Here is a 10,324-nt window from a genome sequence, read left to right as displayed (position 1 = left end):
GTCCAAGCATGTTGTGAGTACGATAACTTGAAAACTAAGTGAGGCATCAACTTTAATTTTGGTGTGTGGCTACATCTAGGTATAAGAAAGATTTCCTTTGAAAACTAGGTTGTCTGTCAAAATTCAAAATGGCTGCCACCATTGGCCACCCCCTAGTTTTGCTATTAAGCCTGGTCATGTATGGTCATATACTGCTCCCTCCACTTGCCAGGAAGAAAATAAATAAATAAATATATTTATAAATAAATAAAATCCCGTACTGACAGAAGACATCAGCGTACCACTTGTTTTCCTCAAAGTTGTCTTAACAAAAAAATTTGGTCAGTGGCTGTTATGTGGTCATAGTTCACTGTTTGCCATCCCTTAGTGATGTCCGCAGACTCATCTCTTGGAGTACGAACGCCTACCAGTGTTAATACCAGCACAGTGAGGGCAACCATGCATTTACTGACAGCGGGAAATGAGTCAAACTGCTAATTTAGCACAAAGAATAAAAACAATGCCTGCACTCGCTGCTAATTTTGGTGTAAAACCGGTTAAAAAGGGTAGCTGTATCGCAACTAAGCACACCACTGGAGACGCTATTATCTTGCGGAGAAAACCCTGGAAAATAAATCAGCACAAATTTGTCATTGTAATAATCCTTTAGCACAACAACAGGGAGGCAAAAAACGGTTTTAGTTTTATGGAACTATCTCAGAAACCCCCATTGTTGTGATGAGAAGGCTGCCATTAACGCAACCTCATCAGCTCTACCCATGCTGTGCCACACCCTCCCTACAGTGTCCCTCCAAATGTTTTTTTTGTGTGTATGTGTGTGTGCGTGCATTCAGCTTTAAAACTCTGTCTTCTCAGAGCTCCAGCACCCAGAGGGTTCATGTGTGAGTCATGGCCACTGGCTAGCCTGATAAACAATGACAGACCGGGCCTTGGGCAGACAGAACAAATGCCATCACGCTACACTCGGCTCCCAGCACTGCAGCAAAAAGACACCGCCATTAGCTATCTAAGATGCATTCAGCAGAGGAAATGTTATCACACAAATACCTCAGTAGAAAATATTATACTTAAGAATATAAGTGAAAGACTGCCAGCTTCACAGACACAACACAGTAAAGGTTTTAAACTCCACAGCTAAATATAAGATAGTTGTTTTATGATCCTTTGACAAATACAGGAAAGTAAAATAAAAGATACTTTTCCCGTCTGGATGCAAAATGTAGACAAAGACAATGTGCTGCCAGGAGATGATATTAAAGAAAGTCTCCCTGGCATTTTGATGTACATCTTCAGCCTTGCTCTGTCACAAGCCATGCTGTCAGAATTACAATGGGAATCTAAGGAATCGGATAAAGAGTATTCATTCCTTGAAAAAATAATAAGTTGGCAACCCTTGTGCATTGTTGAACAATCTGAGAAAGATTGTAAGAACACACGAGTGTACATAATGTGAAATCAAGTTGAAACTGAAAAAAAAAAGACATCCAGAAACAAGTTTTGGCACGATGTAATGACGCAGATATCGCATGTGAGATAAATTCAAGGTGTTCTGAGATTCCTCCTTCGCCACTCTGGTATTTTGTTTCTGTCATCTCGCACAGTTTGGCCCTCAGAGACATCGAGCCGGATTCACCGACTGCTCCAGTCAAAACAAAAAGAAAACTATTTGAAGTGTGTCATGACCACTTTACCAGTTTCTTCCATAAATAAAACTCCACTGCTCCTGAAACCACAGAACTACTAACATCCTCGTTTCACTTTCTTTCCATGTTTTTTTGGGAGGTGCATATAAACAGATCCCACCAGGCCCGGTCTCTCGGATGGCTCTACCTGGTGTGCAAAGCAGAGGTCAAAGAGCAGCATCCAAAGAAAGAAAAGTGAACTTTATGGGTGACACACCTGGCAACATTACAAGAGTGTGATTGACCTTGTGGCCTGCTAGTTTTGTTTTCTCCCAGTAGCATCTGGTCCAGTAAAGAAGCACATACTGGAGGAGTTAATGTACCAGTGAAGAATGCAGGCCAGCTGCAACCTTTGAAGGCCTAACATGGGATGAGATTCCAAACGTAAAACGCTGCCAGGAGACAACACAAGATGGATCTGCCTGTCTTTAGTCACTTTTGCCAGCAATGATTCAAAAACAGTACAACTGTGCCAACACGTCAACAGCAGAGCTGCAACTTGTAAATATTACATTAACCTCTGTGTTTAGGAAGAAGCAATGTGTTTTGGTCCCCCATCGTGGAGCGGAAAGGGGTAGTGGAAACACCAACCGCTGGTCTGTCCATTCATTTGTGCATGACGTGAGCATTACCACTTGAAAAATAAATGAGGTATCGACTTCCAGGCGTAAGACTGCCAGTAGTTCCTTTTGCAAACTGGGTGGCCAGGTCAAAATCCAAGATGGCTGCTGCCATATATGTATAAATGTTAAAATTGTGAGCTGGATAAGTCCAAAAATAAGTAATGTGCCACTTTCCATTTTGGTGTGTGACCACATCTAGGTGTAAAACAGGTCCCCATGAAAAATTGCATATATATATTTTTTCTCTTATATATTCTTTTTATATATATATATATATATATATATATATATATATATATATATATATATATATATATATTGCTTAAATGTAAAATGTCCTCAAATGACTGAGATGGCTGAATGTTAATCTACAGTGGCAAAGGCCCCCATTGGCCACCCCCTAACTCCTCCATTGCGCCTGGTTGTGGATAAAAGTACTCCCTCCACTTGCCAGGATCCGTCATTCTGTGTAGCCTGGGATAAGCAAAATAAAAAATAAATAAAAACTACCTCTGTTCTTCTACACAGATTAACATCTAACCACTTAAATATTTTGCACTCATCTTAAAAACTACAAACATTCAGTGATCAAATCCCTCAGCGAGGTAACGACTGTTTAGATTGCAACGTTCTTTTGCGCAGCACTTCCATAGCGCAGCTCTCCATGAGGGACGGGCCCAAAGTGGAATAAGGTGTCAGCACCTTTCTAGGAATAAAACTATACAACCCTGTCCAGCTTTGGAGAAGGAGTCTCCTTTTATTTTTTACTTACTTGGATTTGAGCGAATACAAATAATTAAAAGGTTTCAGTCTGGGACGTTTCTGCCAAAGGAATCACTCAATTAGCTATAAGCACTGAGATAAGTCAGTATCTCGTTATGCGCAGGGATTGTCTGCACAGTGATGCTGCACAGTGCACTTACTCGTGCAGACAATGAGGTCAGCACGTGACCCACCCCAGCGCCGGCGACAAACACAACCCTTCTGCAGAGCTCTGGGCAAATCATTTGAGGGGCATCTGACTGAATCCTTAACGTCCCCCCTCCTGACACACTGCATTAGAAACAGAATGATTCAAGTTGCTAAAAATACTGTTACACATGCACGATGCTGGAGAAACGGACACGGATGTGCATTTATATGTATATGTGTGTTAGTGGTGGGGGACATTTAAATGAAAGAGAAGTCTGCACAGTTTCCATTGTAATGCATGAGTTGTGGTCATGCTGCCTGGGCTCATTCACTCTCTTTGACATATTCATTTCCTTCCATATTTAAAACATATAATAGAGGTGGAAGTGTAAACAGCATTTTACTAATAAATCACAAAATGTGTTTGCCTGCGGAAAGGTTACACATCTCTAATAGGATTCTTTTTATTCATCTTTGTGGGATTTTTTTTTTTTCCATGCTAACTCTTTGATTTATAAGCACATCAAATGGCTCTTGAGTTTTGAAGCTTGTTGATTCATCTGAGGCTGACAGCTCCTGACAGTCCCTATAAATATTAATCATATATTTAGGGTTCAAGCCAGGCTGTTGAATAATCTGAAAAACATAACCATCCAAGAATATTAATTAACTAAGCCTAATGAATCTTCTAAATTAACTAGAAAAAAAATATTGTCTCCCTATGGCTGCAATTCCCGAACCAAAAAAAAAAAAGTGATTTAAATTGTAAGAAAAAACTTTAAAGAATTGTGAAAAGGTTCAGCATCAGAATGAATCACGTGTACACATTTAAATTTTTAATTATAACTTGATTGAATCATAAAAATCAAGCAGGAACTAAATTTGGTTAATAATAAAATCTTGACGGATTAAAATAAGGGAAACAAGTGGTACGCCAATGTCCCTCATCACTTTTAGATCTGTATAACGAATGGTTGTAGTTTTCGAAATGAGTGCATTTCTAGACTGGAACTGAACGAGGAAAGCGGGAAACCTTAATGGTTTTGGTGCAAGATATTTAAGTGAGTAGGAGTTACAGAACATGGTGTCTAAGAACAGAAGTAGCTTTTTTTTTGTTCTCATTCGAAGTGGCACAGAGTGACAGATCCTACTGAGCAGAAGGAACAAATTTATCCATCAGGTGCAATGGCGGAGCTAGGGGGTGGTCAGCGGTGGTCTTGGCCACCATAGCTTAATCTTCAACCACCTCAGAAACACAGTGACTGTTGGATATGGGCATCAGTGACCCCCATGACCCAAAAAAGAAAGAAGCAGGTAAAGATAATGGATGGATGGAAAACTAGTTTCCTCAAATGGAGTGCCTGGTTTAGATATATGGTGGTGGCCATCTTGGATTTTGACATGGCAACCCATTTTTCAAAAGGACTCTTTCTTACACCTACTGTAGATGTAGTAGAGGGTATTTCTAATTTCCCATTTTTGGTATGCAACAGGGGACAGAAAAGCAACTGGCATATTCATGCCTCTAAATTTTCAGAGTCCACTTATAATAGAAAAATGATTATCAACGCTGTAAATTAAAATAAATCTACATGATCATCATCAACAGTAAAGTCTTGTTATTTATGAATTCAGCTTTTATATCCACCACATAAAATCCAGCACTGTCTATAAGGCGAGTTGGGGCAACAACAAAAAGAGTCTATACGTGCAGAACAAAGTACTTTTTTCATGTCTGAGAGATCCTGCTACCCATCCTTGAAATGCCTTTAATTCAAAATTCAACACAGACCTTAATGGTAGCTTTCATTGGCCGGCTCCTTAAGTTTGAACAGATTTGTAAGATGACAACTCTGATGAAGATGTGTGGGAAGGCAAACATCACAGATGACTTTTAAAATCCCCTCAATCTTGGCTTCCATTTATGTTACAGGTACATTTAAAGCTAAATTCAGTTTCCTCTCTGCATTTGCAGATCAAATCCTGCAAACACACTGTGATAAATATGACTCACCTTTGCTTTTTTACACAAATGGTAAACTATGCTCATTATCCAGGAGCAATCAGCTGTTAATATTTATTTTTTTAACTCAAATTTAAAAAACTGTATTTTTTATTGCAACTCACCATGTTCATCTTCTTGGCCTAGTAAAGTCTTTTATCGGCTTTGATGAAAATAACGGTTTATTTTGTTGCAAAATGTCAAAACCTGCTTTAACTTTTTTTTTTTTTTTTTTTTTAATGAAACTGCATTTCCTGTGGTTATCTCAATAAATGTGCAGCGGTTGGCAGTTTCTAAGTCAACAAGCTACATTTTGTTGATTTTAATGTACCACCAAGAAATTGCATGGCTGACCGCTTCTGTGCATGCACCAATGCAAATCATTAGGATGTCTGTTGGTTTATGGGTTCTGTTACTTTGCAAGTGCATGCTTTTAAATCAAGGGGAACGTTGGAGATTATCTTGTTGTTTTTTAGGAACGATGAGAATTTTGCCACTGTGCATATACAGTATGATTGATTAGACATCAGCCAATATACTAGATTTCAATACCCTGCTGTCTGTGAGTCAATTATCTCATACAATCAAATAAAACACACCACTGAAGTACATCTTCCTGAACAAACATAGTCCTGATCTGTGTAAGTAGCTGCTTTCTCCGAAGGTGACGAGTCTCTGCTTGACAGATTATCCGAGTTCAAAGCGTGAAAAGCGGCTGTGGATGTTAAAAATTCCCCTGACACTCATTCACCGATGATCAATTTCCCATCCTCCATCTCTGGCATGCCCTCGCACATCAGCATCAAGCCGACACAAGTAAATACAGTATGTGGCTTAATGCATTTTCCTCTCCCGGGTATTCTGCAGACCAAAGTGGCACTGGGAGGGTAAATAAATAAAAAAAATATCTGATTGAGTGGTGGATGTGGTTGCAGTTCTGCTGAATGGTGAACAACCTTCTTTCCTCCTGCTGTCCATTAAGGAGAGTTATTATTGTGTATGTGTAGACTTACATAAGCACCCAAACACATTAGTACAGAAGAAAATCCACAGCTGAATTTTAAATAAGAACAGCGGAGCATAGCTGTCTTTTCTTTAATTTTTTTCCACTGATTATCTGTATGTTTTTACATGGCTACTGTTTTTTTTTTTTTACTACTACATGTTTATCAAAAAAAAGTGCCCTGGACCAAACACAAAGCCTTGCATCACTCTAGATCGGTTTCTTGTTGGTCCCAAGTATCCATTGTAGTTACGAGCTACGGTTGAATGGTTAAGATATGATCTTTCTTAGATATTGGTATTGATATTTGGATGGATACAAATACTTTATTCACCAGATGCCTACCTTGCTGGTTTATAACACCGAAGTATTAAGACTTAAGGGTGAGTGCTGACATCTGGACGTTCCACCAAATGCCAGCGATGGGTGCTTTTCTATCCAATCATGAAGCTTATTATTATTATACAATATTAACAGACATTCCTAATATAGATTTGTTTTGTTTTCTTTTGGCTGTTTCCTTCCTCAGGGGTCACCACAGCGAATTAACTCGCAGGAACTTTGCAATTGTTTTTACATTAGATGCCGTTCCTGACGCAACCACAGAGCTACCACAGCTCTCTGTGTGGAGCAGAGAGCTGCCATCTAGGGCACCCAGTGGAGCAGATGGTGGGGGTTAGAGGCTTTGCTCAAGGGTCTGAAGTGGGGCAAGCGGTGGTGGAGGCAGGTGTGGGTGTTTTCACCTTTCCCACCCATATTTTGATGTTGTCGCTCCAGGCAGTCGAACCAGCGACCTTCCGATCAGGCCCACATTCTCTAGCCTCTGCACCACCACTCCCTCTTAAATATTCCTACTATGGATTTGAAACATATTTTAAGTATTTGAAGAATAAACAGGACAATTCAAAGTCTGATGTACCTATAATGCATTTGACTTTAGTTTTTAGTTTACATCCACCCTGGTAGAGTTGTGCAAATATATATATATATATATATATATATATATATACTTTTAAACAATGCTATTTAGGTCAGTGTGATTCTTAAATACTGTAAAACCCGCTGCTGATCCACTCTCGAAAAGATGGAAAGAAAAAAAGAAAAACAAGTTGAAGCATCTAAGAATATGTCTGCCATTGTAGTTTATTTTGAAAAGATTGTGAAGTGGAAACTGCGTTCACTGGTGAGCTCAGATTTACTGCCAAAGTACAAGAACATGAGAGAATATAAAGATCTCTGGCAAGGAGAGTTAACTGCAGCAAATCCATCTGCACCCAAAGCTGTTTCATTCATATTTTTTTAAGCTGCAAGACTCTGGGTGACCCAAGACATCAGGGCAACGTTAGACGGGACCAGGACAACAGGATATGGTTAAGGAAAAACTGAATTGCCAGCAAATTCAAAATAAGTATTTTATCTTAAATAGCCTATCTCTATTTCCTAATGACATTTACTATAAAATGTATCTTTCTTTATCAGTCACATGTTGGGAAGTGTACCCAGCATGTGTCCATTCATTTTTCAAACTGTAACTATTAAGTTTTATAAGAAACAAAAAAGACAAAATAAGGTTGTTTCTTCTAAAGCATATATTGTTAAAAAAAGAGCTTTTTTTTTTTTTTGTTTGTTTCTTCAGTCTCAAATAATCCAAGTTCATCAAGAGTGCATTGCCAAGAAACTAGTATTTATCTGACAGCCAGTTTAGGCTCATCCACTGAAGCAGTTTTTATTGAACCGTGCCGTCCCTTTGGCAACAACAGCAGGGAAAAACAAAACACTCTTCAGCCCATCTTGTGCTGAACGTATTGGCAGGACTGACTGGATGAAACTGAACCTGGTCACTGTTCCAGAAAAAAAAAAAAAAAAAAAAACATCATACGATTTGATTAATCTCTCCAAGCACATAATCTAGTCTGCTGTTCAGGGTGCACAGCCCTTCTCACCCCACCTCTGCACAGCAGATGCTGGCTAAGCTGTGATCGGACCAAGGGCACGGTGGCAAATACAACAAACCCAGCACTCCACGTCACGACCTTGACTGAGGAGCGAGCTGACAGACGGGTCTCTCCATCTTTTCACAGTACTAAAAAGGGCTCGGTCCAATTACAGGCACTGGGAACATTGTCTTGTTAACTTCAGCTCTGACTGTACATTCGGGCAGCTTGGAGATCAAGTGCTCGCTGGAGTTTCAACTGACAGAGCTACCTTTTCTGCTGTCACAGCCTCCTGTATTACTCCATCACTGGCAGGTGATGGAAGAGCAAAGGGGGGCGGGGGGGGGGGGGGGGTTGTCTGAGACATCTATGCAGATGTTGACGGCATCAAAGTCAGCATATTCTGACAACCTGACTCATGTTAAGCAGTCTGGTAAAAACACTAAAATGACAGAAATGCACAAAAGAGGTGGACACCTGTCATCATACCTAATCTGGCTGCCATGACACCACATTAATAGCTCAAAAATAATGTTTAAACAACGCTTGACTGATGTAAAGACGTAAAAAATAGAGAAACAAATGGCCACATTGATCAGTAATTAAATTAAAACGTTAAAAACATATTCTAACCGACTAAAATACCACCTGCCAGGTTGTGCAGAGAAGGGACACCAGTTGACCGGCAGTGAAACTGTTGCAGCTTGGTGACAGACAGGACAGGAGCCATATTGATCCAAACTCCATCTGATTACTAATAAGGTATTGACCTATAAATGGAACGTCAGAAATGGCAGAACCCAATATTGACCTTTAAAAGACGAGTAAATATATAAAGTCTATCTGAAAGCACAGCACTGTTCACGTGTCAAGAGGTCAATACTGAGACTCCATTAGGGACATTTAAGAAAAAAAAAAAACCTTTTCCCGTGGTAAAATACTACATTTAGCCATTTGGTTGAATAACCACAAAAAGCAATGCTTTGACAACAGACAATGCCGGTTTGATGAGAAATGCTGCCGCGAGAGGCGACCGAACTGTGCAGTCCAAGGCAATGAAATACGCCTGAGTGTTAATTGGAAACCTAGCACAACTGCTTCTTCACTCGAGCGTGTCATTGGAAAGGAAATAAGCACGAGCAGCAAAATATACAAAGGCATTCAGAAGGATAAAGGAACGCCGCTCAGCGCGATTGGAGCAGGCAGATGAGATGACGCTAAATATACATCTGGCAACATTGTAATCTTAACACAGACAAATAGCCTTTTGTCTAAAAGTGTCCACACAGCAACAATTTGTAGCATTAAGAAAACGGTTGTGTCCTTGTGACTCGCGAAGGAACTTGGTGTAAATGTGCACCGGGAATTAAATGCAGGCAATGAATTTTGCTAAATTTGTTACTGTATTTTCGGTGTCAGTTCAAACTTGTACTTTTTTTTTTTGTTTTGTTTTGTTTATTTGAGATACTGTCTTAATTTCTTGAAGGCTCACAAAGCTCAGCAGTAAATATGAATAATAACTGTGCTTCACAAATGAATAAATTATAATCTTCAGTCTGTCTTTTGATGTAGCTTCCAGGTACACTACTGCACCATCAATAAAACAGTTCTGGGACCACTATGATTGTCCCACACCCTACCCCCATCCCCTGACCTCCATTTCCCTGTTGGTCAGTTCACAGCAAATCCGTAAAGCCTCCCAGCATCGCCATGGTGACAGGCCTCAGTCGAGCAGATGGCCTCAGTGTGCTGCGCGGCAATTAAAGAGGGAGTGACGAGCGGGGAAAAGAAAGTGGGTCAGGATTGGTGGTGGTGGGATGGGGGGGAGCAGGGCCTGCAATGTGTAGCTCCTCTCGGCCTCGAGCCTGTGCACGGCCATGCGCATTTGCGCACTCAGCCATGCACACACATGTGTGTTAATGCATCAGTGCACTCCTTCCCGGGGTCTTCTTAGCGAAAACAAATACACACCCGACATCAGTCAGAACACATTAGCAGTGCGAGAATAAAAAGGGGAGCTGAGGAGACAGGGAAGTGCAGCGCAAAACAAACTGACTCTGAATTTGGTCATAAAAACTTCCTTCAAAATAACACAGGCAAATCCTCCAACAAAGTCAATGAGATGAACCCTTCAAATCCCAAACACAACACGCAGAATCGCCCCTGCT

General features: G+C 40.3%; 1 protein-coding gene across 4 annotated transcripts in view; it reads right to left on the bottom strand.

Moving 5' to 3' along the window:
- The window catches only part of nectin1b (nectin cell adhesion molecule 1b), a 241,582-nt gene that overhangs the window by 209,906 nt on the left and 21,352 nt on the right, over window positions 1-10,324 (bottom strand). The gene's annotated exons all lie outside the window — the stretch shown is intronic.

Source organism: Nematolebias whitei, chromosome 6, assembly GCF_014905685.2.
Source record: "Nematolebias whitei isolate Nwh7 chromosome 6, NemWhi1, whole genome shotgun sequence".
Lineage (NCBI taxonomy): Eukaryota > Metazoa > Chordata > Actinopteri > Cyprinodontiformes > Rivulidae > Nematolebias > Nematolebias whitei.
This window is presented reverse-complemented; position numbering and strand designations above follow the sequence as displayed.